The sequence below is a fragment of the Lycium barbarum genome, chromosome 5 (genome assembly GCF_019175385.1).
Source record: "Lycium barbarum isolate Lr01 chromosome 5, ASM1917538v2, whole genome shotgun sequence".
Classification (NCBI taxonomy): domain Eukaryota; kingdom Viridiplantae; phylum Streptophyta; class Magnoliopsida; order Solanales; family Solanaceae; genus Lycium; species Lycium barbarum.
In genome coordinates this window covers 67,515,540-67,526,156 of record NC_083341.1, presented here as the reverse complement: position 1 = coordinate 67,526,156, position 10,617 = coordinate 67,515,540, and the positions used below count along the sequence as shown (strand labels likewise).

At 36.3% G+C, this 10,617-nt stretch overlaps 1 long non-coding RNA gene across 3 annotated transcripts in view; it reads left to right on the top strand.

The window, feature by feature from the left end:
• Positions 1–8,143: 8,143 nt before the first annotated feature.
• The window catches only part of LOC132640927 (uncharacterized), a 31,333-nt gene continuing 28,859 nt past the window's right edge, over positions 8,144–10,617 (top strand). For 2 of the 3 annotated variants that reach the window (XR_009582500.1, XR_009582498.1), the window contains exon 1: positions 8,388–8,821. This is a non-coding gene — a long non-coding RNA (uncharacterized LOC132640927). Of the gene's footprint in view, positions 8,331–8,387; positions 8,822–10,617 lie in introns of those variants that run through there. The other variant, XR_009582499.1, reaches the window with a different exon arrangement.

Sequence of the window (10,617 nt, the reverse complement as noted above, 5' to 3'; positions counted from 1 at the left end):
GACGGTTCTTGCTCAATCCCCTCTCCAGCCACTATCTTTCCCTTCTGGGCAGCGGTTACTTTCCTCTTCATAGGCGTCAGTGAAATCATAAAGCATGGTTAAGAAAAGGGAATCCTGATAACATAGTTCTACCGCACGATCTAAGATGAGAAAGGAAGGTCAATTATTCCTAAATGCCCCGCAACCTCCTGTTTATAAGTGTGGCGCGCTTCACACCCATAAACAAGGCTCTACTAGACACGGCTTGCAGACAACCCTAGGATAGACCTGCTCTGATACCATTTTGTCACACCCCAACCTTGGTGAGGCGTGATTGGTACCCCGCATCTTACGGAAACCGAGCGAACCAACTTATTACTCGCATTCTCTATGTCTCAAACGGTAAAATAGGGCTAAGAAAGACAACTATGAATATGGTATCATGCATACGTATAAGTACCATCAGCTTAGGACGTCAACATCTCCACTTAACAAAACATAACTAAGCTACACATAGGAATCTGTCAGCAAAGCCTCTATGAACATGACTGAAGTACAGAAGTCGGGACAGGGCCCCCGACATGACCTTGATACAAAATGCATATACAAACCCAGACTCAGCAATGCTCTAGGAAGAAGTGGAGCCCGCCAAGAAAAACTACTACCTGAACGCAGCCTACTGTGGAGGGTCCTCGTCTCGTGTGTCTATACATGAGGGCATGAAAGCAGCGTCCACAAGAAGGGACGTCAGTACGAACAATGCACTGAGTATGTAAGGCATGAATAGCGGAATAACAAGAGACATGAAGCATAAAATGAGATAAAGAGATAACTTGTACGTCTGATTGCCTCGTAAGACGAATATCATGCATGCTTGGCTTTTTTCTTAGAAAAACATTTCTCATACATATATACACGAAATAGTAATGCTGCGGAACATGCAGCCCGATCCGTAAATAGATTATATTGTCGCGGAACGACCGGCCCGATCCATAAATATATTATATTATTGCGGAACGAACGGCCCGATACATATATCATATAATAGTGTCGAGGAACGAACGGCTCGATCCAGGGTTGTGAAAAGGGAGCGCTTCTGTGCTTAAAGTGAGAAGCGAGGCGCAGCGCAACCCTTGCGCTTTTCTGCTCTGAAGCGAGGCATTGGTAAATAAGCACGCGCTTTAGCCCCAGAAGCGTGAAGCGAGGAAAGCGAGAAAAGCGGAGAAGCGTGCGCTTCAGCCCCTAGGATTTTTTAAATAAAGTTTTAACTTAAAACACCCTTCCCGCTTTTATTGGGACTCTTACGGCTGCTGCTCCTCAACTCTTTACGCCTCTTTCAAGTCTCAAGGTTAGTTTTCTCTTCTCTTCTTTTCTTCCTTCTCTTCTCTTCCTCCTCTTCTCTTCCTCTTCTTATTTTCTCTCTTTTACCTGTTGCTATGCTGCTACGACTTCCAGTTTCTTTTTTATTTTTTTATTTTTTCAATTCTTCATTGGGTTGCTCTTTTTTATCTTCTTCTTTTCTATTATTTTTCAGTTCTTCAACTGGGCTGCAATTTTTTATCTCTGTTTTGTAATTTCTTTCATTGTTCTACCCTGTTTTTGTCTCTGTTCTTCAATTTTTTTCTGCTCTGTTTTTTTCATCCCTGTTGACTGGTCTGAAATTTATTTTTTTGTTGTGATTGTAGTAAGTTATGTTTTTTGATTCATTGGGTTGCTTTTTTTTCTCTTCTTCTTTTCTATTATTTTTCAATAAGATGTTGCTCACTTTGTGATTTGGTTTTGCATTTGCTTAATATGTTATGACTTATGAGGATTATTGAATATCTAGTTCTAGTATCTATTATTTACTTCTTAATTTAAGTTATTTATCTATGCCTATTTAATATATTTTATTTTTGTATTAAACTGCGCTTCACATGAAAAAAGCACGCGCTTCGCTTCACGCTTCTCGCTTCGGTGAAGCGAGGCCTCGTCGTTTTTTTCCGCTTCTCGCTCTCCAAAACCTTGGCTCGATCCATATATCATATAATAGTGCCGAGGAACGAACGACCCGATCCATACCCATATATCCCGCGTCCGGGCATCTTGCGTCCGGGACGATGTCATAATATTCGTGTTGATCAGGTGACTATACGTAAATAACGCCTCGCCCTTTTTCCCGTATCCCATATATATATATATATAAGTAGCATGCATGAGTACCCAAATAAAACTACGACTCTATCGGAGTGACGTAAGGTCGGTAACCTCCGATTTATATTATGAAACAATCATCATCGCTATATCTCACCTCGAAGGAACAATTCATAAGGCGGGATCAACAACAATGAGCACTTCAAGAAAATGGGGAAATAAACTCAATAATCTCATAATAGCATTAAAATCATAAGCTTTGAAATTTCTAGAAAGAGGATCATCATCATCATCATCATCATTATCATCTTGAAAATATAATCATCTTTAGCGTCATAAGAAACCTTAAGAATCATGAATCTCTAGCTTGTGGGAAAAAGACATCCGGGAAAATATGTATGAGTTCACAAGAAAGAAGTCATCATTGTCATCACGGTCATCATAGAAAACGTCTTGTCTTTAACATCATAAAAACCTCAAGAACCAGGAACTTCTAGCTTTTCGGGACAAGGATGTTATGGAAGACATGTATGGAATCATAACGTAGGAATCATGCCTTTAGAAAGAAAGGGACTAGCCTTAACATACCTTTCAGTCTCCTTAGCCACTCGACATTTATCTTCCCTAGCTCGTAAATCTATATATAACCATTCATACTATTGTCAGGCTCAGTATCATATGCCCATCTTAAATCCTCCTTTTAATTCTATTTAGAATCTACCGAAATTCGGGCAGCATCTTCCCTGTTTATATGCCTAGCCCGAAATCGCAATCCAACAACCAACAACAACAACAACAATACCAACATCACAACAGCATTATCAACACCAATAGGCTCCATAAAACATCCCACACGATGTTTTCCATGTTTCTTAACTAACCAATTTGTTATCTAACGATTTAATAACTTTATCTCCGTAAATAAACCTAATTCAATATCAATAAGGGAAGATTCATAAATTACTTCCGCTAGAACTGCAATATCTTCACTTTTCACCTTTAATTCAAGCCAAGACTTGCCGCAATATGATTTTATTATCGCAACTATAAGCTGTCCGGACCAGAATCCGGGAATTATACTTGGTTTGCGTGACAATTTGATGGGTGGAAGTTGCAAAAAACTTCCAGAATATTTGGGATGATTTTCAGGGGTGGTTTGGAATAAATAAGGGGGTAAATCCCTTTATATAACATTTTAGGCTCGGGTTGCACCGACTTAAAAAAGTACTAAGCGCGTTCGCGCTGGGTAGTGGCTCGTTCAGGCTGGGTTGTCTGTCATCCCTTCTGTGCGTTCGTGCAGAGCATTTTCCTGGCCTACCAGCCCAACTTGTTGCGTTCAAGCGGTTTGTTGCGTTAGAAACTAGACTTCATGAACTCCAATTTAGGCTCTTGTTTTACCTCAAAACTCCTCATATACTAAAATATATTCCTTTCTTGAGTAGGGCCAAAATTACCCCTCATATTCTCTCCAAAATCCAAAAATCTTAATTTTCTTGATTCACTTGCCCTCCAAATCCTTCCGGTGCTTATTATATGAACTTAAACCCTCATAACATAAGATAAGCGCATCAAATCTCATATATCCTTGGAGGTAACTCCAATGTCCATACTTGAAATAGCCAACACTTATAAATCTCAACGTACAGAACCACATGGTGTAACATATCTGAAGCATATCTGATTCTCAGATTTGGTATATGAGCCTTGTCAATGTTTAACAATCTTCCAGCCATAAATGGTAACTCCTGAAAAGTATTAAACTGTTGTGTACCAGCAAAATCAAAAACATAGTTAGCCAAAAAATTCTAGGCAGTTCCCTTCTTTGTATATGTGCTCCATCTATACTGTATGCCCTCTCCTCAACCTATTGATCTCATTTATTATCATGCTAATGCACCATGCACTTCCCACTCTCCTATGAGAAACATTTTCATAGCTAAGAAATTAGTTTCCACAAGCAAATGATACAGTTGATGAGAAAGGCAGTATTCAATCCCTTGTTTGATGGCAATAGCTTCTGCAATCGAGTTTTTCCCATCTGCAATCTTCTATCCTGCTACATAAATAAGATCTTCGTGATCTTTTCTAATACAAAATGCCACAGCACTAGGGCCTGGATTCCCTCTTGATGCACCATCACTGTTGTACTTAAACCAATCTTTTGCAGGAACCTCCCATTTCACAATAATACATTTGTGAACTGGCATAATTTTCTAAAACTAATCTATTATATCAGGCCACTTGTGTGGTATATTCTGCCAAGCTGGATATCTCACTCTACACAATAAGTAAATGTTTTGATTAATCTCATGTAGGACCTTATGAATAGACATTGAACCCCCATGTAACATGGTATTCCTCCATTTCCAGATTTACCACATTATCATTGATGGTATTGCTTTGAAAATAGGCTTTAGTTTGTAAGGGCAAGATTTATTCCACCAAAGCTGAAATGCTTGCTTCACATGAGAACAATTCAATTGTATGCCAGCAGCACTATTGAACACATTCTAAACTGTTCTTGCAACCTCACCATTCAGGAATAAATGATCTATGGTCTCCTGCTAAAAATCTGTACAACAACAGCACCAAGAAACAACATTAATGCAAGTGCTAACTAAAACTCCCTCTACAGGAATTTTAAACTTCCAGAGTCTCCATAAGAAAAAGGATATCTTGAAAGGCACCCCTTTTATCCATATCTGTTTCTAAGTCTCAGAAGCATGTTCCCTCTGCCTCTGCAGATTCCAAGCACTAGAAACTGTAAACTTGCCAGAACTAGTCATCATCCACCATGGTTTATCCCAAAGTGTTGAACTTTCTTTAATCTCCAGCTCTTCATGAATATGATTAACTATTTCCTCTGGTAACAGTTGCTGCAACTTGTTAACATCCCAACCATTTCCATCTAGAAGTTCTTTAACATCTTCCATCCTTTCATCAATATGAAATTGAAGAGGTAAAACATAGTACAAGGCTCCAAGTTTTGTCCAATTATCAAACCAAACATTGGCTATACCATTTCTAGTTTCCCACCATATCTCTTGTTTTATGTTGTCCCTTGCCTCCAAAACCATTTTCCAGACTTCTGAACCACCTTTCCATTGTACATATTGAGCATACTGCTTCTTGCAATATTTATTCCATAAGAAGTTTGCCCATAATGAATTACAAGTTCTAAACCTCCACCATAATTTAGCACATAATGCCTTTGAGACATCAAACAAAGATCTAAAACCCAATCCAACACATTTTAATCCATGCAGACCAATGCCTAGACTTCATATCTTCCTTGTTACTCCAAAAACATTTAGCAAAAATTTGATGAATTTCTTTGATTACACACTTTGCAGGCTTTACTGCAGAGAATAAGTGTATAGGAACACTTTGAAGTAGACTAGAAATCAGTACAACTTTCCCGCCTAGTGATAGCAACTTGCCTTTCCATGCTTGCAGTTTATCCTTCACTTTTTTAATCAAATCAGTGTAATCTGTTTTCTTTTCCTTACATAATAGATTGGACAACCTAAGTACATAAAAGGAAAAGACCTTCTACAAAAACCAGTGATTGATGTCACCTCTTGAACTATATTGTTTGAAACCTTGGAGAACATATAAAAGGAACTTTTCATCTTGTTAGATCAACTGACCAGATATAGTCTCATTATCCTGCAACACTTGCATAATCATCTGTAAAGACTTGTTGTCTGTAGAAGAGAAGATTATGGTGTCATCTGTATATCCTAAATGATTGATATTGCCACTCTATTTAGGCATCCCATATCCTTTAAAATATTTAACTTCAAAAAGTGAATTTAAAGCTCTTGTTAGCACTTTTGCAGACAGAATGAAAATAGCAAGTGACAAAGGATCCCCTTGTTTAACACCCCTAGTAGAGTGGAGAAAACCATGAGCTTGACCATTCACAAGTACATAATACCAGTTATTAGCCAAAAATCTCCACATTAAGTCAATAAGTCCTTCTGCAAATCCCATCTTTCTGAGTACCTTGGTTAAAAACAATTATGATGCTCTATCATAAGCCTTGATCATATCAAGCTTTAAGACTACATGTTTTGGCTTTCCCCTTAACCTGACATCAGTAACAACTTCTTGAGTCAGTAATACATTTTCATTGACACTCCTCCCTTTGACAAAACCAGATTGATTAGCAAAAATCAGCCTGGGTAACAGTTTATCAATCTTGTCATGCAAAACTCTAGAAATTATCTTGTTGATAAAATTGTTAAGACTTATAGGCCTCATATCAGAAAAAGTCTCAACCTTATTCTTCTTTGGCAACAATTCAAGATAGGTGTGATTTATAGATTTACGAAGAGTATGACCTTCAAACAAAGCTTTAACCACATTATAAACATCAACACCAACAGTCTCCCAGCAGGATTGATAGAAAACACATGTTAGTCCATTAGGACCACTTGCACTATCTCCTGATAATTCAAATACTGCTTTTTTAACCTCTTCCATGCTTGGGATGCCACAAATACTTAGCTGCTAGATTATTTGTTCCTTCTACCCAACTTCCTTTAGCATTTTGAATTCTTTTGATCCGAGTCCTCTTCCTTCTAACCTTTATAATATTATGGAAGAATCTTGTATTTCTGTCTCCTTCAGCAAAACAGTCAAAATCAGATTTCTGTCTCCAAAATTCCTCCTCATAATGCAAATACTTCTTTAGTTCTGCTACTATCTGTTATTTTCTGTCTTTGATTATCTTATTTTATCTGTGATAGCTACTGCCCCTTTGCAACCTGCTTCATCATGGCTTAGTCGCTTTTGTTATTTTCATTTCTATATCGCTTTTAATCTCTTGGCCTTATCTGACCTCTTTTTATGCTCTCTATTGAGCCGAGGGTCTTTTGGAAACAGACGTCCTACCTTGGTAGGAGTAAGGTCTGCGTACACTCTACCCTCCGCAAACCCCACGTTGTGGGATTTCACTAGGTTGTTGTTGTTGTTGTTGTTGTTCTTTAGTTCTACTTGAGGCCTTTGTAGAATTCCTCAAACAAAACTTCTTTAGCTCTTACAATGTCTTCCCTGATGCTCAACTGCTTGAAAATATCTCCAAAAATGTGTTTGCTCCACAGTGATAAAGCAGTTTTCACACTTCATCTTCTTCTTAAATGATAAGAAAACATCATATGTGTCTGCAGCTTGCTAATGTTGTCTAACCACCTTAGGAAAACATTCATGCTCAGTCCAAAACTTTAGAAACTTGAATGATTTGACAAAATATTGTGTCTGATGACCACAAGATAATACCATAGGGGCATGATCATAACCAATCCTAGATAAATGATCAACATCTAATTGCCCAAACTAGTTGTTGACACCTAATTTTGGCCCTCCAATAATTTTATTTAATTTCCCAGAGTTCTTGGATCTCAAAAGGAATGAAATATGTATTTTATAAACCAAAATTATTTTGATAATATTTTGCCATTTCATTTGGCAAAATGAGTTCAAATATATATTGTAAGCCATTTAATAATAATTTGGATTATATTAAAGTATTTGTCAAATTATGTCAAAAAGAAATAGTTCAAAACAAGTATTCAATTAATTCTTTAAATTACTGAAAAATATTTTACTCCGTTAATTCAAGAAAATTGATTAATTAAATGAAATAATCAATTTGCATGTCAATTTTACAAATTGCATAATCACATTTATTTTTGCTCTTATGATTCAAGGTTACCTACAAATTGGTTATGTGCTTAATTACATTTATATTTGAAATTGTTTGCTATGTGATGGTTTGGTTATAATTGAAATAGCCAATTACATGATTTAAGTCAATTGGCTATGTCTTGCAGAATTAGTCATTTTTTATGTACATGGCTGTTTTAAAGTGATTAATTAGTTAATTAGTTCTAAACCACATTTTTGCCTCTCTATATACATATATATACACGTCTATGTATATATATATAGGCATTGGGCCCTTCCTTCCTCCTTAAAATTTCAGCCGAGTCAGCCCAATAGGAGACTGACCCGGTCCATCTCCTCATTCCTCAAACAAACACACCAAACGGACAGACCAATGACTCCCTTCGTTAATTTCAACGTAGAAACAATGGTTTCTACGTGAAACCCTAGCGCCACCACTCTCTTCTCTCTCCCTCCGCGTCATCTATCCTTAAATGGCAAAGGGACAGTGTACGTTGCTTTTCTGCAGCTTTGCTCGACCAAATGAGGTAAAGCAATTAATGCATTGCCTATTTCTACTACGTTTCAACCTAAACACGGTAATACCCTTTCTCTCTCTGATTTTTTTTTGTAGATTAATGGTCAAGAGAGTTGGAATCCCTTAATGAATTTTGTTGTATGCGAATTTGAATCCTCAATTCTTATTGGTCTATGTCGGTTTGAAGGGGAAATTCAAGAGAAATTCCCCCCAAAAATACTTGTCCCACATCGACTCTTGGGTTTGAGATGATCACATTTGGGGATCTATATAAAGAAACCGCAATTCACAATACACACACGGAATATCACAAATTCACAACCTAAAGCTCAAAACTAGGGTTTTAAATAAAGTGACCGACTAGAATTGGACACTTTAACCTAAATATTTGTTTTCAAGTTAAAAGTCTAAAATTTTCTTTTGTTTTTGTGGCTGAGTATTGCGGTTGAGGAGCAAGGGATCTCCAAGTTCAATCTCGACAATAGGCTGCACACAAAAAAGGTAAATATCCCTCCTTCTAGTTATCTTCTTTAAATTCTGATTAAATTCTGTGCTTAATAGTTTAATTTAGCATAGTTATGTATTAATTAGTCATTAGTCTATTTGTAGTAGTTTATGTATGTTTAGTAGTTAGCTTAATCATGTGTTTGGTCTAATTATTAGTATGTTCATGGTTGGTAGATTAATTTATTCATTAGTAGGTCTTCATGTATTTGTTTAATATAACTGCCTGCTTTATCTCCAGCCTAGTTGATTCATGAACTTATTCCAGTTTAAGCTAAAAATTAATTGCACATGTAGCTTAGTTTAGGAATCATACATATTAGTCTGTTATTTTGTTGTGTATACCAGTTGTGGTTTAGCCTAGTTTAGCTACTGTTTCAACCAGATATGGGCTAAAATGAGTTTTACCTAATCACTAACATGCTTACGAGTTCTGTTTAATGTGAAAATTGCCCAACTATGTACTCATTGGAGATTGTCTAGTCCGCAGCTTGTTTGAACATTATCCATGACTAATTTTGGTCAGTTATGTATCATTAAGGTCTTCATGTACCCATTCATGCTTAAATTTCTATCTGTTAAGTTCAAAGGAGTCTACTTGTGAGTCTAGTTATCATTGCTACATATTTGTGAGAGTGCTCATTTGTTGGTTCGCATGTATCTTTGTGTAAGGATAGTTAAATCAATACATTTGCTTCTGTGTTGTGCCCTGCTTCATTGTTTTCTTAAGAACCCGGATTTGACAAATGAAAAAAAATGTTATTTTGCTCTTCTAGGATAGTCTAGATTATAGTATATCCATATTTGGGAGGTTCAGGCTGAAGACACTGTCGAGATAAGCTTAGTGGCTGTTTAAGTTGTCCCTAAGTACAAATAGGCTAATGAAAGTATAAAGTCAAATGCAATATGACCCTCTGCTACGGTCCGCCTTTATGCTCGCCAATAAAAGGTTCTCATAACTTAACCTCTTTGTCATGAACAAATAGAGTCGCCACCCAATTTATTGAATGAGAATTAGGAAACCAATTTAAAGGTTAATTTTTTAAACCTTTAAAAAATAATCCAGAGAACGGGTAAGGGTTCTGGTGATCCCCGAGGAAGGTGCTAAGAACCTCGGTATTAAGGATCCGTTCAATACGGTTTACCTACAGATCTAACATTTTATGGCTAAAGATTGTATAACTTGTTTGTAAAATGTGGTTAAAAAGTCATATGTATAAAGTTTGAAAGAGGCATATTCATGGCTAATTAATTAGAAAAGGAAATATATATTGAAAAATGAGCTTTAGGGATGGTTTTTGTTTTTTGAAAATTATTTTTAGCATTTCAATTATATTATCAATTCAATTAATGAATTAATTCTATAACTGAGTTAATTATGAAGGAATGAATCTCTTCAAAATGTGTACGGTTTATTAAAACTCTGAATTATAATTATAACTCAACTTCTTAATCCGCCAACGTACTCATTTGTTTTTAACTCAAAAGATATAAAAATCTTTACGTTGTTTAACAATAAGAGTTTGGACCTTGACATCTAATTTTTAAAATCTACTTATTTCTTGAAATCGGATGCGACCCCAAAAAGACAACATCCTCCATCTTTAATTTGAAAACATCTCTCGAGCTTAAGCTTCATATTTGGAATCACGTAACTCAAAAACATATCCTTCTTTTAGTGGTTTAAAATTATTTCTAGAAAAATTACTTTGTTAAAACCAGCAAAATTGTAATAAGAAACCATTTAATTGTTTTAGCGACTACAATTTTCACACTCTACTCGGGGATAAATG